Genomic DNA, 12,229 nt, shown 5'->3' on the forward strand with positions numbered 1-12,229 from the left:
CCCTGGCGCAAAATTTAAACGTGCACGTTAATGGACGATGGGAGCTGTCCGAGTCCTTAGTGGTAGAGCAGATGGCGTTTGTGCGTTAGGCTGTGTTCACATTACCGGCGCAGAAGCCGTAACGGGATCTATTGACATCACAAAATGCCGTGTCTTGCAGTTTGGTTGGCTGAGATATGAGGTGACGAACTTCCTTAAAGTTATTACGACATTAGCGGCAACAGTCTAAACCTATGATCACACAAACAGTGGGGTGCGTGCGACGGACAAAGGCAGTTCCACGTTTATCAGCTTGAACAAAGCTTAGATCCGTCAGAGGTTCATTCAACCAATTGGCTAGGAAATATTCTCCATTGCAAATTACAATAAACGTGTTTTGTTTCGTGCACCCCACGAACAGTGTCCAGCTTTGCTGGGCATTATTCTTCAAAGAGTGGAAGGGCACTAATTTTTTAGCTATTTTTCGGCGTGGTGTACAGTATACTCGCGCAATATTTCGTTTTAATCGATACGGGACCCCTTTAGTCACCGGTATATGTCACTAACACGGCAAAATTGGGTAATTTCCTAACCTACACCTTTGCCCTTCAGAAAACGCCCAAGATGGAGTGAACCCAAACACTCTCGATTGTATAATGAATCTTCATTGCAGCTTCAAGCTATAAACCTGGTAATATATTTTTCTACGTGATTACATCAGTAGTTTTCTTCAATTGAACAGAAACATTTTTAGCAAGCCTGCTGCAAATTCGAACTGAAGCCATGGCAAGCTACTTCTTGCATAGCAACCACGGCAGCGATTAGGAATTGCGGTGCGCAGCTGTGTGGTTGTGTGTCGCGGGTGACGAATACGGCGCAAACTCAGCGTAATGTAGCGAAATTCGACATCAACACGGTAACTATTACGTCATAAGGACCTGTTGAAGGCGTTGTTGCGCCGTCCTAAGTTTTCTGAACATACACACAACCGCATGTCGCTTTATCGTTGTTTACATGGCACGTAGGACTCGCCGGTGCGTACATCTCCAGTGAACATGATGTGTTGTTTTACGCCGATTTTGCCTAAAGACGCAAACACACTACCTGCATCGCATGCTGCCAAAAGGTGAATGCCATTTTGATACAACTTTGTAACAGGAATATAAAGGGCATTGTATAAGAACCTTTCGTAGGGAGTTCAAGCTGCAGGAAAAGTCAGCGGCTTTAAAAACGACAAGAGAAGTTTGCATGGCAGTAGCACCAATTGCAGATGAATAAAATGTACTTGAGTGCATAATGTGTTTTTGTATGTCATGCGGTTCTCGTTAAGTGCATACGTTACTGGCGATATACAGTTTACCCGACGAGTGACTAATACCGATTGAAGCAGCATTACATTCGAAGCTGGGACCAACAGCTTGGAGGCCCGTTTTGGAAAACAACAGCCTGCTGGTCCCATGTTGCAATTTGGCCTTTACCCAGTTTTATTAAGAGAATCAGAAACCACCACATTGATTTCATTTGGTTTGGCCAACTTGTTCAAAAAATTATAGGGTCCAATATACCGTTGTAGGAGGTTCTCAGAGCATCCACTTCGCCGAACTGGAATCCAAGCTCACAGAAGGTCACCTAAGTGGTGATATCTATCCCAGCGTCAAAGGCATCCACGTCCGCACCCACCAGCTACTCAGGCGTACGTATGCCTGCAATCAGGGGGGCCTCCTACGCACAATAAACAATTTTCTTTGAGGTTCTTCAAGTCGTCGTCTTCTAGGTATTTCAGAAAAATGTCGGGCATTGTCTTTAGCTCTCGACCGTACGAAAAAAAACGATTTTACTAGTTTCGTGTATGGTTCTGCAGTACGCACACACGACGTCAGAAAGGACTTACTTTCAACGTCGACGTAAATGAACAGCACTTTGGGGATTGTCTTATTCAGACGTTCCATCAGTCCGTTGATATAGCGGTGGTACGCTGTCGTTTTCCGGTAACCCGTACTGCCTTAGCGTAACACTTCTTGCATGACCTCCCTTGTAAAGGCCGTTCCACATTTCGTGATGAAGACGTCATAACTTCCGTGGTGCAGCCAAACTTGATAGATGAAGACCATTACGACTTGTTCAACAGTCCGCTACATAATACCGTCGGTCTTTGCCCAGCGCCTACGGTAGTCTGTCGCTAAAAGAATGAATTTGTTAGATCGTGAATTGGCGTACTGGCATACTGGAGAGGCACTGGCGTACTCTAGAGTGAGGGGAGTGGGCCCTCTCCCAAAAAAATTTTTGATTTTTTGCATGAGTTGGTTTTAAAAATGCAGGACCCACAATACAATTTTCTAATATGCAAACTTGTTGTTCTGCGTTTATAATTTGTCTTCTCTTCTGTCGTCATTGCTCATTTCTTTCATATTATTCTGTGACACAGAAGACAAAATTTACGTGTCAAGCTTGTATGGTCGATCTCCGTCACACGGTCAAATTACTCATAATGTTGTAGCGACACCATCCCCATTGTCTTCATGAGCGACATCATCATCATGATCAAACTGTCACGTGAATTCGGCCTTGCATCAGTTGGAACGGGGCTACGCGACACACTAGTCGCTGATTTTTGGCACTCACTGTCCTCTCCGGGCGTGCGCTTCAATAAACCTATTAGGCCGCTTACGCTCTACGATGTAGACAGCTGCTTTCTAACAGGTGAGCATTTATAACCCCGCCAGCGGCACACCGTTACGGGGACCTGGAGCGCACCGATTCCAGAGTGCCAGCCGCGCTATCCAAGAGGTGGGATTAACCAGCCCAAGACCATCGTCTGGCCCAGCGTCACACAATGCAGCCGATGAAACATACTAACATTTTATATAAGCTGTCCCTTGAGCTTTGCTTTGCCATCGCCGTAACAGCGCACAGCATCAACCCCTCTACGATAACATTCGGGCTGCCAAGATTGCTCATTACAGGTACGGGGACAACCCGCCGCATCCTGCAGAACATATGGTACCCTCATGGCTTGCGCACTCTGCTCCGGCAAAGAAATTACCTTCGCTGCCTCCCAGCATGGCGACGTCCTCTCCCACCGACAATGACACCACCGTATCTATCACCAGCTTGGGAGCCGTACCTTAACCGATGGAGCTCGCAGCCGACGACATCAAGGACGACCACCGCCAGCCTCGCCTGGCAAAAACGCACCATGGTAAGAAATCAGTGCTTCACAGAGCGCAGTGGCGGAGACTTCATTTTTTCTACGGTTGACACCACCGCCATCTATGACCATTGAAGCCGCAACGACAGTATGAATGGAACTGTGACTTCACGGTGTGACCTGCTGTTCAGCCAGAAACCTGGTGCGCTGGAAGACACTGAACGAGCAAAGGCGAACGCACCAGAACCGGCTGAGCGTAAAGATACGTCAGTTACAGTGACTCATAGCTTTGAAGACTTCACTACTGCTTGTAAATATCAACACCAGCCCTCGCCTGCTCTTGGATGAACAACGTCGCGTTCTATGATCGAGACGCTGCCGCTGCAAGCGAAAACCAAAACATCGGTCACCTTGCTACCGATTCGTCGTCCTCCATCAACAAGCCCAATTTAAGACATTGCCGGCCTTGAAAGTTCTGTTGCCCGAACTGTTCGCGCTCTGCCAACAAACGGAGCAGGGCTTCGGCCAAACCATAGACTCCTTTATTTTCTGTGCCTGCGCGTTGCCGGCGTGATCAAAGCGAACCGTCCGTCACGCTCAGTTTCCGCAATTGCCACCAGTCGGCGCTGCCTTTCAGAACCGGCACAGCCTGTTCACTGACTCCCAAGCTACCGGCGGCACTGACGGGTGGGTTCTTCGTTGGGCGTTTGCAAGCGCGGGGAGCTTAAAGGGACACTGAAGTGAATTTGTCAAGCTCCCGTTTTTGCTTGCACTGTGTAGACTGGCTCAAATTAACACACTATTCATTGTTTATCCGGTTGATAAATCGGTAATTATTTTACAAAGCGCGAAAGAAGAAAAACTAGTATGCGCGGTTTGCGGAGGCCGCACCAACTAAAGGCTGTGACGTCCGGAGGGGGGGGGGGGGCACTGTGATTGGACGATTCCCAAGGTTAGCAATCAAAAGTTTCGGTTTCGGTTTTGGTTCTGTAAAACAACATGCTTAAATTAACATCTGATGGCGTTGTTGGATGGGCATTCTCGATTTCTCAATTATCGCCGTACCGCGCTTCTGCCATGTTGTCGGCTGTCAAATGTCTAAGATAAACCTCCCAGGGCGGCTTGGAATCGTAGAAATCATAGACGAGGCCTACGCAGTGGATGAACGCCCTCCGCGTCACAGCAGACTCTCAAATACCATGCGCTTTTCCCGCATATTCGGAGCTTGCCTCACTCATGTCTGTTCGTAAAAAGCTAGTTCGCACCAGGCCAAGGGTGTGCTGATTCAGGCCTGGGCCCACTGCCCGCAAGCAGTCGGTGCTTGTGGCAACAGCACGCCAACGAGAACTCGCTAGCGCGTCATTGTCAGTATGCGCGCGTTCTGCGGTCTCGCTCGTGGAGCAGTGAACGTTACGGTCCTAAAAAGGTGAACTCAGTTCAGAAAAGATCGGCCGCATACGAAAAAATCAACTTACAAAAAAAAATACATGTACCCTCGGGGATTCGAACTTGCGACTTTCAAAACTAATTCCAGCGCCTCAGACCGCTAGGCCACGAGCCGGCGCTGGCCGGATGGGATATATAAGGTTTATAATGTATGACCAGTTTACACTTTTATTTATTTTAAGCATTTTAAGAACTTTATGTGACTATTTGTTGTATAACACTCCTGCAATAAGTGTCCCCCAAACTTCCACACTATCCCACGTCTAGCAATTGCATTTCTTTGACGGAAAAGCGTTCGCAGATGTGCGGTCGTGCTGCTGACCGCTGTGCTTGTTTACCCAGCGCAAAAAGTGCTTCCTGCTCCCTAGTTTTGCGCTGTACGGTAAAAGTTTCAGTTGATTTTATTTTCTTAGTACCTATACTGACTTCACTGACTCTTCTCCCGCCTTCAATTGGCCTCAGATTTTCCTACTAGCGTGAAGTCAGCGAAGCGTCGCATGTGCACTTGTGCAGCGCTTGTGTGGAGCGACCCGGACTCTGAGTTTGACACAGTGTACAAACGAACAAAGTAAGGAAAGGCCCATTCTTTCATTCACAAAGGTGTTGTGGCTTAGTTTCAATTGAGCGAGCGAATAGCGACGACCCGTCGGCGGCCGGCGGACGAAACGCTGGGCCGACTGACTCGATCGGTAGGTCGGCTGGTCGGCGAACCGTGCAGTAGAGCCACAGGGCGCAGCCATTTTCCAGCTCATCTCCTGCTGACGTCACACGAAAACGCCACAGAAAATGGGCGAGCGTAAAGAGAGGAGGACAGCATTTTCGAATTGATTTTTCTACTAAATAAATTCGCGTAAACGCGGCCAGAGTGATCGAAACAATGCCTTCGGACTCCGAACTACAATTTGCGCTAGTAATCCCGCAATGTTTACAAATCACTTCAGTGTCCCTTTAATAAACAAAAGTGTGACGCACAAATATTTAGCAGAGAATATATGCGAGAGAGAAAGAATAGGTACGCAAGATAGCGTATTGAACCGAACACCATACCTTCAAGGTAATGAGAGAAACTTTTTCGTTGCGTGTTAATTCACTCGCAACCTGCGCAAACGAAAAAGAAGGTGCAGATTGAAACGTTTCTCGCACGCACACAGTCTGACGAGCTTTAGTACCCTCGTTGACACTGTTCACAACGAGCAATCACAATTTTAGTACTTTTCGCGAACGTGGATTTACTTCGAATGCCCTCAAAAAGTCATGCTTGTCCGTCACTTTCATTGCAAAATTCGTGAAAATGGGACGGAAGAACTTTGTGAGCAGCACATCCAGGAGCTTTTTATTGTGCCCGGCATTGTACACTCGAGAAGATTGCGCTCGCGAAGTACATTAGCAGTGTTGTCCACGGCCTCTTTAAGCGGGTGCTTCAGGTGTCTTGTGTTCGCCAGCACAACCTCAATGTACTTTCTCAGGCAATGCAGAACGTGTAGCAACTCTCGAGATGGGTAGAGGAGCCCGCCCCTGTCTTGATGTTTGATCAGGGCATCTGACCACTCTGAAGAACCAGGCTTTGTCAGCAGGCTTGAGCAGTTTCGCAGAAGCTCCTCTCACCTAAGGCTCTTGCCAGGTAGCCTCCTACCATAGCTAGAGCAGCGTTTATCTGGCGTCGGAAGTAAATCCTTTCCATCGTTCAGGTTCTCTAATAGCGTTGTTAACGCTTCCCTCGGAAAATGTTGTGCAGCCTACACAGCAATTACTGGCTCATCTTGCAGCATTGTCGACAAAGAATTACTGTTTTCCACAGAGATGACGTTACTGCAGTCAGATTTGAAAGCAATGCCCGTTTTCAACATTTTCTTGATTCCAGACAGAACCGCGCCGGCGTCTGTATTGTCGTTGTTCCCTGCTGACTTCGTAAGCCACCCCAAGAACTACTCAATGTGGTCAGAAGACATTTTCCTTGTCAGCACAAAACGAAAATGACTCTTTGTAAACAGATACCGAACGCACTCGACAATTGAACGTGTGGCCATGACCAGGCCTTGGTATGTATCCTTTGTAAAGAAGTTCTTTACGAGAAATTGGCGTTTCATGGTAGAAAGATAATCTATAAAGGTTGTTTTTTACCACTCCAGGCACTCATCGCTCTCAGAGTCACACTGCCTGCAGTCTGGGTTGTTTTGATGGATGTGTTGGGAGCAGTTGCTCACATCCATGAAAAGAAACCACTGATGGACAGTGTCCATGAACTCAACCGTTTCGTCAACTTCCAAAAAACTTGCATCGCAGTTGTGCCCCGCCTGCAGTAACGGCAGGGGACAGCAGTTCAATGGCTCTTTTTGCAATCATTTTTTTCAGGTTACTCCGAAATACGTGCTTCCTCGTCAAGAATCTCACTGAAATGACAATGCTGCCTTGCTGCACTTTTACGGGTTTTTCATGTGTGCTGACGTGATAGCTCTGTCTTTGCAGAGGTCACGAGCCAAAAACTGTGACCACACATTTTTGATCAAGTGACATTGGGCAAACGCCAAAACACATTGCGGTCAGGATTTTCACGGTGTAGCATGACGGGCGTCAAAGGTCCATTGCAAAGGCGTTTAAATGGCATAACATTATTCCGCTAATCGTCCGTAACGACTCTCACCACAGCAAAGCCTACGGCTTCGACTTCCTTAAGTGCTTGGCGCATGAGCAAGTGTAGCTCCTGGCCTTTGCAATTGTTCCGTCAAAAAAGAAGCCACTGGTATCCTAAAGTGTGTCGACAGGCCACTCAGCATGAAGCACAAACGTGAGTTGGCCAGCACTGGCTCATCCGCTGCTTCCGCAGGGATGCCTTATCCATAGTCCACTTCGCCAATGAACGCACCCCTTTGCATTACATAGAGAAGCCGCTGCTTCACTCTCATTTCATGAATGATCAGCTAACACGTTCTACTCCTGGAAGTAGTGCGGCAAGTCAGGTCAGCTACGCAAACAGCCTCTGCCTAACAAGGTCGGTCACTCCTACTTCTCCACGTGTTGACCCCATAAAACGTTCCAACGTGCTTTGACACAGAAGGCGAAGTATGCGTTCGATTCTCATATTCTCGTACGGTCGCGTTGAGAGATTTCCCAGTACAACTGCGTGGCGTACTGCCAATTTCGATCAAAAAAGTAGGCTTTATCTTCTGAATATTTTGATTTGCTCCAACAAGAATGATGCTTGTACGTCCTTTTTGTTTGCCTTTTCGCGGATATGACGAAAAGCAGGGACGTGACATTCTTCTTTGAGCTTTTCAAGTTCCTGCTTAAATTTGTCTACAGTCTCTCTCAGGCGGCGAATCTGTGCTTTGAGATTGCGCTCTTTCCGTCGCCACTTCATTCGCTCGACGGAAGGGACAAATGTAGTTACCGATACTTGTACAGCTTGGTCGATTTGTTGCCTTGTACCGGAGATGCCGTTCTTACAGGTGACACTGCATGCTAGCGTTGACATATCGCGCCAGTCGCCATTGGTGCAGATGTTATCACCATTTCACAGAGAGTAGTCAGACCTACTACAACGCACGTATAACCTTTTCGTTGCTGTGGGACATTCTGAGACACTGGCTCTTTTTTGATCGCCGCGTCACCTCTAGGGATTTTGTCGAAGGCTGCAAGTAGCAAGGATATTCTTCGAATACGCTATGCCCCACACCTATTATGAGCTTTCGTGTTTTACATCCTTGCTTAAAATCAGAAGCAGGGAAATGACGACTGGACACGGTTGAGTAGCAGGTAGTGGTGTTCGGCGTCCATTTGCCTCGTGAAATGACTTTTATCCACTTTTGCCGACACTCTACGTCGCTTGGAACTTAGTGGCATGAAATACCTACTTCCTTCTTTTGCTTCAGGAGTTAGAGCCAGCACGCAAAAGTAAGCCATCGCAGCTGACGCGGGACATCACAATAATGTTGACCTGATGAACCACGAAGACTTCTGTGCGTAGGCCGCTGCACGAGACAGAAACAAGAGGAACGGTAAACTACCATTCATGATGAGTAGGTAAATGCGCTGATAAGAGCGCGGAAAATTCTCGCCAACAAGAAGCGCGAAAAATGATACCCGCGCATAAAACCGGTCTGCAACACAGGGTGCAAACAACGTTGTTTGTTTATACGCACTCAATTATTGTCGCGTGTCATCTGTTCACGCAACACAATGAAGCAACAGTTACACATTATGCTTGCTGAAAGTACTACGTTCCGCTGATAGGTGCGCGAAAAACTATCGCGATAAAGAAGCGCGAAAAATGGTAGCCGCGCATGAAACTTGCCGTGCAAATGAGGGGTACAAACGACGTTTGTTTACACACTCAATTATAGTCGCGTGTCATCTGTTCACGCAACACAATGAAGCAAGTTACCTATATACTTGCTGAAAGTACTACGGACTGTTTTGGTCGTAAATAATAGGTGTTGCAAACGTATGCGAAACGAACAAAAGTTTCGTTGAAATGCGTCGCCGCGGCTGACTGCGCCGACTCGATTCTGGGATGCGAGCGCCCCTCGGGGAAAACAGCAGATGCAAAAAGAGAGGAGGATGTGGGAGACTGCCGAATGGGCGCGGCGGACTGACTGCGGGGGTACGGAAAATAAACGAAGCTATGGGCAGACACTTCCCAGCCCTCTACGTACTTTGTTTAACTCCTAAGTACAGGAGATTAGTCACCCCGTGACGCAACATCAACGGTCAATGGCGAGCCTGTTTCCACCATTTCGGCGAACACAGACCCAAATGTGTACCTTGCACGACACACGTTTTCGTGCATTTTGCCAACAAAGAGTTGCCTGCTTGACCTTACTGGTAGAGCAGATTCCGTGTGTGTGTTAGGCTGTGTTCACATTATCGATGCAGAAACCGTATCTTAAACTATAGACGTAAAAAATGCCATGTCGCGCAATTTCGGTTGGCGGAGACGTGAGATGTCGTCATTCTTTAAAGTAATAAATAATATAATAAAAAATAAAGAAGAAGTCACCACCCGGTTTCTGGAATTGCGTTGTGGACATGACGATGCACTTGATCTTGGCGAGACGACTTCTATGCTAGTGGGTGCACCTGTCAGCTTTCGAAACAAAAGACTTGCTTTGCTGCCTGCGCCCGATGCGCCACTCCCATGCAAGTCTACGTGAGGGCTACCTAAGCCTTTGGCACTCTCACCGAACTGGCGAGGACTTCTGAATGTCATACATTGAATGCGGACAAATGTTTACATTTGACTGTGCTGTACGTATACCGCAATAAGGTTTAGGTTCTCGCAACACGTATTCGGCATCTGTACTATTACCATCCTTAGCGCTAGGGGAGAAGCCTATTAGCGGTGCGATCGCCATCATCCTCATCAGCAGCATCATCATCAGTGAACTGGCGTAGAGCTTCGCCACGCATCAGATGAAATGGCTCCGCGCGCCTAGGTTGTCGTGGACTTTCCGCAGTCCCAGTTCTTCCCACCCTGCGTTTAATAAATGTAGGAAGCTGCATCCCCTATACTGAGTCGACGACTCCTTTCCTACAATGTGTATGCACTGCTACATCCTTTTACCTTTATCGGCTCCGGCGGTGGTGCAACAGTGGCGACCTCATCCGGCGCCGGTGAAAACACTGAAAAATGAACTTTGCTGTTTTGTTAACTGGCAAGGCGACATCTCACAGCTGCATCGTTATAATAAAACTGTGCAACCGCACGTTTTGAGAAGGATTTCATTAGATGAGAGCTGTTGTGACCTTGCCAACCCTAAAAATTGTGGGCCTCCGACATTGCTGCTTTCGGAGAAAAGAACGAAGCTGAATGGACATTGAGTGCAGCTGCAGATAAGCAACAAGTATTGTAAGCCTGAGTTTGGCCCGTGGTGCTGACAGGTCACTTCCATGAGTGGAGGGATCCACGCTTTAGGGGGTTGTGCTTTTAAACTCCATGAGGCAGATGCATCCCGACATCTCAAAATTCTATGGTGGTGTGATGTATTCTTACCCATTGTTTTTGTTCTGCGAGCACTTTAAGCACTCACACTGGGATGATGCAGGCATCGTTGGAAAGAAAGCGACGCCGCCGCCCTGTTGTGTCTTAGTTGGAACTTAGGCGAGATCGATCCGGTGAGGGACTCTATTGGTCTCCGGCATCCCAGCTGGGCTCGTGTTGTTTTATGAGGGACTTTGTCACACCCAGTGTTTGAGTCCTTTGGTGCCATCTCTTACCTTTCAACAGTCTTTGCATAGGATTGCAGTGCTAGTAGAAAAATTACGTTTTGACCTTACCAGTCGCAATACACGGCTGTACTTCTGCTCTTCAGAGTCTCTGTGTTCTACTGGTGGCCCAGGCGCCTCAAATCCCTGCCCACATTGCCTGATAGAGGAACCACCAGTACCATGCTTGTCGCACCGGAGCCTGTGTTAGCGTGGCAACGTGGCTATTGTGACAGGGAAAATGAAATTTCGTGATGTGTGATTGGGGTGGGGTCGTACGCAAAAAGGTATCCTGAAGCGGGAAAGGAAGCTGTTGAACAGAAAAAGCTTTCGGAAGTGTCCAAAAAGCGGCCTCAATGAATCGGTACTTCATAGTGATCTAGTGCATTTTAAAAAGTATGATTATTTTTTATGCATTTTTGCTTTAAAGTTTTGCATTGTCTTCGCGGAACGGGAGAGAGATTTTTAAAATATTTTCCCCAGGCGTCTTATGCATCCAATCAGAACTACAATTCAGAACTAGCAGCGGACAAATTCTTTGTTAGCTTTTGTCGAAAAATAACTTGTTCAATGACAGCTTGGTTTTTGATCCAGCCTGGGAGAATTTTATAAAGGCTGCGTACTGAACTCAAAATCACCTGGGATCTACTTCTTGAAGAGGTTTTTTGAGTTTAGTTGGAACACAAAAGCTAGCTGGTACAACTTTTCTATGAAATACTTGTTTTAATATACAAACATTTTAAATTTTGTAGAGATTTTACTCTGGTAAAATTTTCTGTGGGCAGAGCAATTTGAAAAGATTTATTAGCAATTGATCTATATCTGTCAATACAGCATGTTCTTCTTTGAAGTAGGACAGTTCATTCACGTGGAGGGTCGCGTCGTTCGTTTTTCCTCCTTTATTGGCATCGCTCAGATCAATGCAACACTCGTGACATTTCGGTACAGTTCAGTTTCGCGGTTCTTGAATACCAAATCGTTACAGCATTTGTCCACTTCTACATTACAATTCATTACAACAGAGAAATGAATGTTGTAAAGTCCATGTCCACCCCCTGTTATCAGGCTGATAAGGAACTTCTGGTGCAAGTTTTTACTGGCTTGCTAGGTTAGCTAATAAATCATGGAAGGATTATATATACACCAGCAAAAGCCACACAGTGCTGCACTTAGTACTACGTTTTTGTTCTTGTGGTTGTGACGTTACCCGTATGGAAAGCTTGAATGTAGAGTGTGATAAATGGTGCCTACATTACCAGCTAATCTATGTCGACGAGTTTTATGGTGTAAACACCTAAAAAAGCTCAACGGAAAAACTTGGGAGAATATTACGAACTACATAGTAAATGTTTTTTGAGGAGACAATCGCATGTTTGTGGAGGACCGCGCAAGGTCTTAAAGGGACACGGGAGCGATTCGTAAACATTGTAAGATTGCTAGCGCAAATTCTAGTCC

The 12,229-nt window shown here is 46.9% G+C and overlaps 1 pseudogene; it reads right to left on the reverse strand.

Moving 5' to 3' along the window:
* Positions 1-5,770: 5,770 nt before the first annotated feature.
* Positions 5,771-6,985, reverse strand: LOC144160827 (uncharacterized; annotated as a pseudogene).
* Between the last annotated feature and the right edge of the window lie 5,244 nt (positions 6,986-12,229).

Source organism: Haemaphysalis longicornis, unplaced genomic scaffold (genome assembly GCF_048455015.1).
Source record: "Haemaphysalis longicornis isolate Haplotype H1 unplaced genomic scaffold, Haemaphysalis longicornis Haplotype H1 scaffold_11, whole genome shotgun sequence".
NCBI lineage: Eukaryota > Metazoa > Arthropoda > Arachnida > Ixodida > Ixodidae > Haemaphysalis > Haemaphysalis longicornis.